General features: G+C 47.5%; 1 long non-coding RNA gene across 3 annotated transcripts in view; it reads left to right on the top strand.

Moving 5' to 3' along the window:
* Positions 1 to 12,720, top strand: part of LOC130285455 (uncharacterized) — a 115,720-nt gene that overhangs the window by 75,149 nt on the left and 27,851 nt on the right. For all 3 annotated transcript variants that reach the window (XR_008847335.1, XR_008847337.1, XR_008847334.1), the window contains one exon: positions 4,851 to 4,943. This is a non-coding gene — a long non-coding RNA (uncharacterized LOC130285455). The remainder of the gene's footprint in view (positions 1 to 4,850; positions 4,944 to 12,720) is intronic.

Below are 12,720 nucleotides of genomic sequence, written 5' to 3'. Positions count from 1 at the left end.
TGCATGTAGTTATGATTTTTTCCAGAAGTGCGACAAAATCAAACCTATATAAGTAGGGTATCATTTTAACCGTATGGACCTACAGAATAATAAGGTGTAATTTTTACCGAAATATGCACTGCGTAGAAACAGAAGCCCCCAAAAGTTACAAAATAGCGTTTTTTCTTCGATTTTGTCGCACAATGATTTTTTTTCCGTTTTGCCGTGCATTTTTGGGTAAAATGACTAATGTCACTGCAAAAAAGAATTGGCGACGCAAAAAATAAGCCATAATATGGATTTTTAGGTGGAAAATTGAAAGGGTTATGATTTTTAAAAGGTAAGGAGGAAAAAACGAAAGTGCAAAAACGGAAAAACCTTAAGTTTTTCCTAACCTTAATTCCTTAAGGGATTAAGAGTAGGGTCACACACAGTGCATTTGCAGCATATTTGACATTGCGGATGCGCTGCTGGCAGTCGCAGAGCAAGCTCCCTGTAGCTCTGTGTATTCGTTTGTAGTGGCGGATTTCCTGACGGCAGTCTCAAGCTGACACACAAAGCTACCCAGCCGCAGTGGGGAGCTTGCTCTGCAGTCGCTTTGTGTCTGCCAGCAGCACATCCACAGTGTCAAGTATGTTGTTGATGTGCTGTGTGTGACCCTACCCTAAAGGGGTTGTCTGGGCAGTGAGGGTTTTTAATATATCAGTTCTGGCTCCTCCTGCATATATCGAGCTTGCACCGGTATGGACGCTAGGGGAAGTGCACTTGTCGCGTGAAACAGTCTGTCCCGTGTACCCCCCCGTCCTCACTGTCTCTGCCCCCGGATGTCTAGTATGCACCGACTGCTGCATTAAAAGTCTTCACTACTGTATGGTGAGTGCCGTCTTCTTTGCATACTCTAAATTTGAAGTTTTATGTACTTTACAGACAGAGCCCCACAGAAATACTTAGCAGGTGCTGATTCAACTAGTGGATATCCAAAGCAAAGCTTATATGAGTACCTAGTGGCATCAGTGCCAAAGCGGTTTATTTTTCTCTTTACGTGCATTCTTGCTTCACTTTTATTCAGCTTCAGAGCACACACCAGAGGTTCTGATTTAGGCCTTTGCTTACATACTGTAACGCCTGCGCTCTGACCGGACGCACCGGCCATGAGCGCTCTTTGCTCATGTCCCCGCTGCCGATGGGGCTGGGATTCGCATCGCGGGACCCACCCGCATGCGAATCCCAACCCGTCACTCACCTCCCACCTCTCCGTGTCCTCGCAGCCCCGGCACGTGTGCTCCCATCTCCTAGGGCACACGTGCGCCGGAGCTCTCACTCTTAAAGACCCAGTACTCATTTAATCAAGTGTCTACACCTGCACCCTGGTCCTTAAATATCAGCTCCTCCTTTGGTTCCCTGCCGGATCTGTAGTTGTCTATTGCCATAGTGAAAGTTCTGTGTCTCTGTTACTGTGTACCTGTTCCTTGCTTCCTTCCTACCCTGCACCTGTGTTTCTGCCCTGACCTACTGCCATCTTGCCACATTCTGCCAGTCTTCTTCTGTGGCATGCCACCTTGCCATCTTGCCACATCCTGCCAGTCTCCTTCTGTGTCACGTCACCTCCCAGCTACCTGTGTGGACTAGTCATGCCAGGGGTAGCGACCTGGGTGGCGCCTGCTGCAGCAAGACCATCCCACTTTGCGGCGGGCTCTGGTGAAAACCAACGGCACCTTAGACTCCGCTACCTGGCACGGCTCACATCATCATCCACACAGCCCCAGAGGATCCACTACCTGCCGTGACCATAACACATATGGATATGGAAAATCCTGAAGCCGCCGAGAATCCAGGTCCCAGCTTCCATATAGGCAGAGCAGAGGCAGGGGAATACTTTTTGTCATGTAACACGCAAGACCCATCGTCAGTAATGGGAGTAAGATCTCTGTAACAACGTATAATTTCCCATGCCGATAAAAAATGCCGCCTATTCTGGTTTATCAACTTCCTACAATCGTATAAGAGCAGTGCACATACCCCCAGGGGTTTACGTATACAAATCCTCTTCACAATACCAGGATGACCCTATTTTCATGGCAGAGTGGAACCAAGCTCACCTTGAACATACACAGAGACTTACCAACATAGCCCTCAAGAAAAATCAAGGTGAATACATCGTAACCCCTGAACAGTGCAAGACATAAATTGAATACCCTACTCGTGTGAGCAAGAAAACAGCAAATTTATTCTCAAAAGACTTGAGAAGAAGATGTCTATAACACAAGCAAAAATAAAAGAAACTAAGAGAGAAACATTTATAAGGGACAACATGGACTATGATAATTGACAAACGTTCACTTGGCATGTTAAAAAATCCCAAACTAGACACACACGCAGAGGTCCTCAGAATAGACAAAAAGGTGGCAGACAATGACAATCTTCTGATTTCTGGACCACGGGCTCAGATACCAGCCAATTGGATGCCACCTGCTGCCTCGCTCTGCCCCAGTTGCCCCCGATCCTATCCTTTTAGGCGGAAAACCAGGCATGGTAGAGCTCGGAGAAGAAAAGGGGCACAACAATGAAGCAAAAGGGAGTCTCGTGGAGGGATTGAACTCCGAAGTTGCTTGCAACATTGTCATAAATTTAACAGAGACATCTTTGTCATCAGACTGCATCTCCCTCCTCTCAAAAGGACTGAACTTTGGTCTTAACCAGTCATTTGATTTCCCCCAGTTTGAAATTGATTTATATAGAGCCACCAGAAAGATACAACGACATAAAATGTTTAATAAAAGTGAATCCCACAATGCGCAGGAAAACTTGAGAGAGGGTGAAATTCCAGCCACAATAGGCCCTCTGGGATTTACGGCCATCAGTAATGCCACCCAAATGAAATAGAAGCCCTAAATACCTTGTGTCTTTTGTCTGATAAACAGTTCAACAATCTTCCCTCCCCTGAAATCGAAGTATTGCCCTTTAAAGTTGGGAATCCTTCTAGGTATTCTCCTTCCATCCTGGCAGGCAGTCCTTTGGATCTGTTTAGCCAAGCTGTGAAGCAACATGTAAAAGCCCTACTGTACCCCCAGCTAGGAGCAACCTATCTCAAGGTGAGGTAGGAGCTCTTAAGTGGTTGCAATCCAGACCTGACTTAAAAGTAACTAGAGCGGACAAGGGTGGGAGCACCGTTGTCATGTCAACTGATTACTATATTTCTGAATCCCAATGCTTAAATCCTATACAAACCCAATATTCAAATCCTATACAAACAACTGTTAACCTGCTACAGACCTTTCTTAGGTCCCGGGTAGAGAAGGGCCTAATAATCACAAAAAGTTGCTGAGAAACTCTTACCCCCCTCCCCTAAACATGCTAAATGTTATTTCATACCTAAGGTCACAGAGCTGACCCCCTGGACCCCCCATTGTGGCAGGGATCAGCTCTGCGACTAAGCCTTTCTCACAATACATTGAGTGGCTATTTAAACCATTGTTACATTTCACCCCTTCTTATATTAAAGATATGAGTGACCTCCTTTCCCATCTAGATGGATTTCAGTGGCAGGATCATTATCAACTTGCCTCTATCGACATTGAGAGCCTTTATATCCACATTCCTCATGCTACAGGTATACAGGCTATCAGTGAATTTCTGCCACAACCGATAAATCTGAGACCTTTATTTCCTTTGTCTGTGACTCCTTGCTTTTCAATTTGTCACACTAGTTCTAGAACGGCAAAGACTGGTTCAGGCAGGTCACCGGCATTGCCATGGGCACGACGGTGTCCTGCACGTACGCTAACCTGTTCCTCACCGTCCTTCAACATCATTACATCTATTCCAATTGAAATAGTTTCTTAGACATATCAAACTTTATCTACACTTTGTAGATGATGTCCTGATTATGGGACCGCCCTTATACATCCCTCCAGAATTTCGTTGAGTACCTTAACACCATCAATACAGAAAATATGCTCTTCACATTTGTTTTTGGGGGTGCAGAACTGGATTTCGTTGATGTGAAACTACGAGCCGTTGAAGGTAATTGCCTGGACAGGGTCAATAAAATCCACAGAGCTGATTTATTAGTGGCAAAAAAACAGATGCCAGTCCCATAATAAATGCTTCACTTTCTCAACAACACTAATCCTAACCAGACCATAACTGATACAATTCATCAACATTGATACGTACTGGAAACCGACCCTGATTTAAAATAAGTCACCTGTAATAAACCTTTAATCACCCATCAAAAGAATACTACTATAGGTGATAAGCTGAATAAAACTACTCCTACCTCATGTCCTACAGAAACAGTGGCTTACAAAATTTACTCCAAGAGGAAATTTTCCTTGTAAAAAATTGCTCTTTTTGTTCCTTAAACATTGCCAGCAGAACCGTAAAACTAGGAGGTTATACCCACGTTGTCAACCAATTAATTATTTGTCGCACCACGTATGTAGTGTATGCCCTCCTATGTCGGTGTGGCTTTTTCTACATGGGAAAGACTATTAGGCAGCTGTTCATCCGCATCCGTGAGCACCTCAGGTCTGTACGAACGGGTAGCGGTGCACCTCATATCATTGCCCATATACTCAAAGCCCACAGAGGGAGCTGCTCTGACCTAAAGTTTGCCGGTTTAGAGCGGGTTAATGCCCTTCCCAACGGCGGGAACCGCAGCAAATTTCTTCTGCAAAGAGAAGCAATATGGATTGCTAAGCTGGAGGCGACCGGAGCCATCGGGCTCAATGATGGCAGCGAGCTGAATGCATTTTTGTAATTACTATTTGTATTTCCTTGTATCTGTTACTGCTGACCTTATATGTTGTTCTGTGCACATTTATTTTTCATTTTACACATTTTTTCATACTTTACTCTCACTCTACCAGGCCATCTTGTGATGACATCAGTTCCTCACTGTCTCTGCCTCCGGATGTCTATTATGCACCAACTGCTGCATTAAAAGTCTTCACTGCTGTATGGTGAGTGCCGTCTTCTATACATACTCTACATTGGAGGGTTTTTAATATGTGGCCTGGGATGCAGTGAAATTAACAAAGAGGTATACTTACCCGACCTGCTACTCCACCACTGCCAGTTTTCCAAGCACCTGGTCCCTACTGTGGTCTCTACTAGAGACTGCACGTTTGGGAAACCGGCAAAGAGTATAACTCTTTGTCATGCTTTGTACAAGATGCAGGGTCATCTTCAATGTGGGGCAAAAGGGGAAGCTGCCCTGGGCCCTGTCATTCCTGGGGGCCCAGAGCGGGGGAGCAGGCTGGGGGGGGGGTGTTTACCTACTGTGGCGGACCCTGCTGCCGCCTACGGTGGGGGGGGACCTATTATGGGGGACCCTGCTGCTACTGCCTACTGTGGTTGAGGGGGACCTATTATGTGGGACCCTGCTGCTGTTGCCTACTGTGGGGTGGGGATATTATGGGGGACCCTGCTGCTGCATACTTTGGGGGCGGACCTATTATGGGGGACCCTGCTGCTGCATACTTTGGGGGGGACCTATTATGGGGACCCTGCTGATGCCTACAGTGGGGGGGACCTATTATGGGGGACCTTGCTGCAACCCTACTGTGGGGGGACCTATTATGTGGAACCCTGCTGCTGTTGCCTACTGTGGGGTGGGGCTATTATGGGGGAACCTGCTGCTGCTGCATACTTTGGGGGGGGGGACCTATTATGGGGGACCCTGCTGCTACCTACTGTGGGGGGGGGGCCTATTATGGGGACCTTGCTGCTACCCTACTGTGGGGGGGGCCTTCTATGGGGGACCCTGCTGCTGCCTATTGTGGGGGGGGAGACTGCTTCCTCCTATGGGGGAAACTCTGCTGCTGTCTACTATGGGGAGGAGGACTGCTACTATGAGGGAACTCTGCTGCTGCTTATTATGGGGGGAATTGTTGCTGCTACCTATTATGGGGAAAACTCTGCTACTGCCTACTTGGGGGGGGGGGGGCTGCTGCTACTATGAGGGAACTCTGATGCTGCTTATTATGGGGGAAACTGCTGCTACCTATTATGGAGAAAACGCTGCTGCTGCCTACTGGGGGGGGGGAGGGGGCTTCTGCTACTATGGGGAGACTGCTGCCACTATTTAACAACTATGGGGGACCTCTTCCTATTATGGGGGGAAACTGTTGCCTAGTATGGGGGAATTTGCTGCATACCTAATGTGGGGGGTTAGGCTAACTACTACGTTCCTGCCTAGCAAATATGGGAGGCTACTATCTACTACCTACAAGCTATTATGGAGACTAACTACCAAGCTGATAGGGTAGCTACCTACTACCTTCATATGAGAGTTTTCATACAGGGGATGGATGAGGGATTTACCTACTGAGACAACTCTCTCTGGGGGCCCTACCTACTTGGGGCACCTATGACGTCGTGCAAGTGATGTTCCTCCGCATACCAGCGCAGGCGAATGTCAGCGACGTCAGACGTCAGTCCCGGCTGCCGCAGGAAAGAAGAAACCATGGACAGCCAGGTGAGTGTGTCTGTAAGTGTATGTCTGTAGTGTGTGTCTGTAAGTGTGTATCTGTTAGTGTGTGTCTGTTAGTGTGTGTCTGTAAGTGTATGTCTGTAGTGTGTATCTGTTAGTGTGTGTCTGTTAGTGTGTGTCTGTAAGTGTATGTCTGTAGTGTGTGTCTGTAAGTGTATATCTGTAGTGTGTGTCTGTAAGTTTATGTCTGTAGTGTGTGTCTGTAAGTGTGTGTCTGTAAGTTTATGTCTGTTAGTGTGTCTGTAAGTGTATGTCTGTTAGTGTGTCTGTAAGTGTATGTCTGTTAGTGTGTCTGTAAGTGTATGTCTCTAAGTTTATGTCTGTAGTGTGTGTCTGTAAGTGTATGTCTGTTAGTGTGTCTATAAGTATATGTCTGTTAGTGTGTCTGTAAGTGTATGTCTGTAGTGTGTGTCTGTAAGTGTATGTCTGTAGTGTGTCTGTTAGTGTATGTCTGAAGTGTGTGTCTGTAAGTATATGTCTGTTAGTGTATGTCTGTTAGTGTGTGTCTGTAAGTGTATGTCTGTTAGTGTGTCTGTAAGTGTATGTCTGTAAGTGTGTGTCTGTAAGTGTGTGTCTGTAAGTGTATGTCTGTAGTGTGTCTGTAGTGTGTGTCTGTAGTGTGTGTCTGTAAGTATATGTCTGTAGTGTGTGTCTGTAGTGTGTGTCTGTAGTGTGTGTCTGTAAGTATATGTCTGTAGTGTGTGTCTGGAAGTGTATGTCTGTAGTGTGTGTCTGTAAGTGTATGTCTGTAGTTTGTGTCTGTAAGTATATGTCTGTAGTGTGTGTCTGTAAGTGTATGTCTGTTAGTGTGTGTCTGTAAGTGTATGTCTGTAGTGTGTGTCTGTAAGTGTATGTCTGCAGTGTGTGCCTGTAAGTGTATATCTGTAGTGTGTGTCTGTAAGTGTATGTCTGTTAGTGTGTCTGTAAGTGTATGTCTGTTAGTGTGTGTCTGTAAGTGTATGACTGTAGCGTGTGTCTGTAAGTGTATGTCTGTAGTGTGTGTCTGTTAGTGTGTGGCTGTAGTGTATGTCTGTTAGTGTGTGTCTGTAGTGTATGTCTGTTAGTGTGTTTCTGTAAGTGTATGTCTGTAGTGTGTGTCTGTATGTGTATGTCTGTAGTGTGTGTCTGTAAGTGTATGTCTGTAGTGTGTGTCTGTAAGTGTATGTCTGTAGCGTGTGTCTGTAAGTGTATGTCTGTTAGTGTGTGTCTGTTAGTGTGTGTCTGTAAGTGTGTGTCTGTTAGTGTGTCTGTAAGTGTATGTCTGTTAGTGTATGTCTGTAAGTGTGTGTCTGTAAGTGTATGTCTGTAGTGTGTGTCTGTAGTGTGTGTCTGTAGTGTGTGTCTGTAAGTGTATGTCTGTAGTGTGTGTCTGTAGTGTGTGTCTGTAGTGTGTGTCTGTAAGTGAATGTCTGTAGTGTGTCTGTAAGTGTATGTCTGTTAGTGTGTGTCTGTAAGTGTATGTCTGTAGTGTATGTCTGTAGTGTGTGTCTGTAAGTGTATGTCTGTAGTGTGTGTCTGTAGTGTATGTCTGTAGTGTGTGTCTGTAAGTATATGTCTGTAAGTGTGTGTCTGTAAGTGTATGTCTGTAGTGTGTGTCTGTAAGTGTATGTCTGTAGTGTGTGTCTGTAAGTGTATGTCTGTAGCGTGTGTCTGTAAGTGTATGTCTGTAGTGTGTGTCTGTAAGTGTATGTCTGTAGTGTGTCTGTAAGTGTATGTCTGTAGCGTGTGTCTGTAAGTGTATGTCTGTTAGTGTGTGTCTGTAAGTGTATGTCTGTAGTGTGTGTCTGTAAGTATATGTCTGTAAGTGTATGTCTGTAGTGTGTGTCTGTAGTGTATGTCTGTAGTGTGTGTCTGTAAGTGTATGTCTGTAGTGTGTGTCTGTAAGTGTATGTCTGTAGTGTGTGTCTGTAAGTATATGTCTGTAAGTTTATGTCTGTAGTGTGTGTCTGTAAGTGTATGTCTGTAGTGTGTCTGTAAGTGTATGTCTGTAGCGTGTGTCTGTAAGTGTATGTCTGTAGTGTGTCTGTAAGTGTATGTCTGTAGCGTGTGTCTGTAAGTGTATGTCTGTAGCGTGTGTCTGTAAGTGTATGTCTGTAGTGTGTCTGTAAGTATATGTCTGTAAGTGTATGTGTTACGCCGAGCGCTCCGGGTCCCCGCTCCTCCCCGGAGCGCTCGCTACACTTCCCTCACTGCAGCGCCCCGGTCGGTTCCACGGACCCGGGGCGCTGCGTTACCACCTCCGGCCGGGATGCGATTCGCGATGCGGGTAGCGCCCGCTCGCGATGCGCACCCCGGCTCCCGTACCTTACTCGCTCCCCGTCAGTTCTGTCCCGGCGCGCGCGGCCCCGCTCCCTAGGGCGCGCGCGCGCCGGGTCTTTGCGATTTAAAGGGCCACTGCACCGCTGATTGGTGCAGTGGTTCCAATTAGTGTTTACACCTGTGCACTTCCCTATATCACCTCACTTCCCCTTCACTCCCTCGCCGGATCTTGTTGCCCTAGTGCCAGTGAAAGCGTTCCTTGTGTGTTCCTTGCCTGTGATTCCAGACCTTCTGCCGTTGCCCCTGACTACGATCCTTGCTGCCTGCCCCGACCTTCTGCTACGTCCGACCTTGCTTCTGTCTACTCCCTTGTACCGCGCCTATCTTCAGCAGCCAGAGAGGTTGAGCCGTTGCTAGGGGATACGACCTGGTCACTACCGCCGCAGCAAGACCATCCCGCTTTGCGGCGGGCTCTGGTGAAAACCAGTAGTGACTTAGAACCGATCCTCTAGCACGGTCCACGCCAATCCCTCTCTGGCACAGAGGATCCACTACCTGCCAGCCGGCATCGTGACAGTAGATCCGGCCATGGATCCCGCTGAAGTTCCTCTGCCAGTTGTCGCTGACCTCACCACGGTGGTCGCCCAGCAGTCACAACAGATTGCGCAACAAGGCCAACAGCTGTCTCAACTGACTGTTATGCTACAACAGTTACTACCACAGCTCCAGCAATCATCTCCTCCGCCAGCTCCTGTACCTCCTCCGCAGCGAGTGGCCGCTTCTGGAATACGACTATCCTTGCCGGATAAATTTGATGGGGACTCTAAGTTTTGCCGTGGCTTTCTTTCCCAATGTTCATTACACTTGGAGATGATGTCGGACCAGTTCCCCACTGAAAGGTCTAAGGTGGCTTTCGTAGTCAGCCTGCTGTCTGGAAAAGCCCTGGCTTGGGCCACACCGCTCTGGGACCGCAATGACCCCGTCACTGCCTCTGTACACTCCTTCTTCTCGGAAATTCGAAGTGTCTTTGAGGAACCTGCCCGAGCCTCTTCTGCTGAGACTGCCCTGTTGAACCTGGTCCAGGGTAATTCTTCCGTTGGCGAGTATGCCGTACAGTTCCGTACCCTTGCTTCAGAATTATCCTGGAATAATGAGGCACTCTGCGCGACCTTTAAAAAAGGCCTATCCAGCAACATTAAAGATGTTCTGGCCGCACGAGAAATCCCTGCTAACCTACATGAACTCATCCATCTTGCCACTCGCATTGACATGCGTTTTTCCGAACGGCGTCAGGAGCTCCGCCAGGATATGGACTCTGTTCGCACGAGGCGTTTCTTCTCCCCGGCTCCTCTCTCCTCTGGTCCCCTGCAATCTGTTCCTGTGCCTCCCGCCGTGGAGGCTATGCAGGTCGACCGGTCTCGCCTGACACCCCAAGAGAGGACACGACGCCGCATGGAGAATCTCTGCCTGTACTGTGCTAGTACCGAACACTTCCTGAAGGATTGTCCTATCCGTCCTCCCCGCCTGGAAAGACGTCCGCTGACTCCGCACAAAGGTGAGACAGTCCTTGATGTCTACTCTGCTTCTCCACGTCTTACTGTGCCTGTGCGGATGTCTGCCTCTGCCTTCTCCTTCTCTGCTGTGGCCTTCTTGGACTCTGGATCTGCAGGAAATTTCATCTTAGCCTCTCTCGTCAACAGGTTCAACATCCCGGTGACCAGTCTCGCCAGACCCCTCTACATCAATTGTGTAAACAATGAAAGATTGGACTGTACTATACGTTTCCGCACGGAGCCCCTTCTAATGTGCATCGGATCTCATCACGAGAGGATTGAACTGTTGGTCCTCCCCAATTGCACTTCTGAAATCCTTCTTGGACTTCCCTGGCTTCAACTCCATTCCCCAATCCTGGATTGGTCCACTGGGGAGATCAAGAGTTGGGGGCCCTCTTGTTCCAAGGACTGCTTAAAACCGGTTCCCAGTAAACCTTGCCGTGTCCCTGTGCTTCCTCATGTAACCGGTCTCCCTAAGGCCTATATGGACTTTGCGGACGTTTTTTGCAAAAAACAAGCTGAGACTCTACCTCCTCACAGGCCTTATGATTGTCCCATTGACCTCCTCCCGGGCACTACTCCACCCCGGGGCAGAATCTATCCTCTGTCCGTCCCAGAGACTCTTGCCATGTCTGAATACGTCCAAGAAAATTTAAAAAAGGGCTTTATCCGTAAATCCTCCTCTCCTGCCGGAGCCGGATTTTTCTTTGTGTCCAAAAAAGATGGCTCTCTACGTCCTTGCATTGACTACCGCGGTCTTAATAAAATCACGGTTAAGAACCGCTACCCCCTACCCCTCATCTCTGAACTCTTTGATCGTCTCCAAGGTGCCCATATTTTTACCAAACTGGACTTAAGAGGTGCTTATAATCTCATCCGCATCAGAGAGGGGGATGAATGGAAAACGGCATTTAACACCAGAGATGGACACTTTGAGTATCTGGTCATGCCCTTTGGTCTATGCAACGCCCCTGCCGTCTTCCAAGACTTTGTTAATGAAATTTTTCGTGATCTACTATACTCCTGTGTTGTTGTATATCTGGACGATATCCTGATTTTTTCTGCCAATCTTGAAGAACACCGCCAGCATGTCCGTATGGTTCTTCAGAGACTTCGTGATAATCAACTCTATGCCAAAATAGAGAAATGTCTGTTTGAATGCCAATCTCTTCCTTTTCTAGGATACTTGGTCTCTGGCCAGGGACTACAAATGGACCCAGATAAACTCTCTGCCGTCTTAGATTGGCCACGCCCCTCCGGACTCCGTGCCATCCAACGTTTTTTGGGGTTCGCCAATTATTACAGGCAATTTATTCCACATTTTTCTACCATTGTGGCTCCTATTGTGGCTTTAACAAAAAAAAATGCCGATCCCAAGTCTTGGCCTCCTCAAGCGGAAGACGCCTTTAAACGACTCAAGTCTGCCTTTTCTTCGGCTCCCGTGCTCTCCAGACCTGACCCATCTAAACCCTTCCTATTGGAGGTTGATGCCTCCTCAGTGGGAGCTGGAGCTGTCCTTCTACAAAAAAACTCTTCCGGGCATGCTGTTACTTGTGGTTTTTTTTCCAGGACCTTCTCTCCGGCGGAGAGGAACTACTCCATCGGGGATCGAGAGCTTCTAGCCATTAAATTAGCACTTGAGGAATGGAGGCATCTGCTGGAGGGATCAAGATTTCCAGTTATTATTTACACCGATCACAAGAACCTCTCCTACCTCCAGTCTGCCCAACGGCTGAATCCTCGTCAGGCCAGGTGGTCTCTGTTCTTTGCCCGATTTAATTTTGAAATTCACTTTCGGCCTGCTGATAAAAACATTAGGGCCGATGCTCTCTCTCGTTCCTCAGATGCCTCTGAAATTGAACTCTCTCCTCAACACATTTCATCCCTCTTCCTGGTCTTCCTTCAGCGCCTCAGTTGGCTAAACAATTTTTTGTACACATTTTTCGTCTTCACGGGTTGCCTACACAGATCGTCTCGGATAGAGGCGTCCAATTTGTGTCTAAATTCTGGAGGGCTCTCTGTAAACAACTCAAGATTAAATTAAATTTTTCTTCTGCATACCATCCTCAATCCAATGGACAAGTAGAGAGAATTAACCAGATCTTGGGTGACTATTTACGACATTTTGTTTCCTCCCGCCAGGATGACTGGGCAGATCTTCTACCTTGGGCCGAATTCTCGTATAATTTCAGAATCTCTGAATCTTCCTCCAAATCTCCGTTTTTCGTGGTGTACGGCCGTCACCCTCTTCCCCCCCTCCCTACCCCCTTGCCCTCTGGTCTGCCCGCTGTGGATGAAATTTCTCGTGATCTTTCCACCATATGGAAAGAGACCCAAAATTCTCTCTTACAGGCTTCTTCTCGCATGAAGAGATTCGCAGATAAGAAAAGAAGAGCTCCTCCCATTTTTTCCCCTGGAGACAAGGTATGGCTC

The sequence above is a fragment of the Hyla sarda genome, chromosome 1, assembly GCF_029499605.1.
Source record: "Hyla sarda isolate aHylSar1 chromosome 1, aHylSar1.hap1, whole genome shotgun sequence".
NCBI classification, from domain to species: Eukaryota; Metazoa; Chordata; class Amphibia; order Anura; family Hylidae; genus Hyla; species Hyla sarda.
The sequence above is the reverse complement of the archived record's forward strand: the minus strand, read 5'-3'. Positions and strand labels throughout refer to the sequence as shown.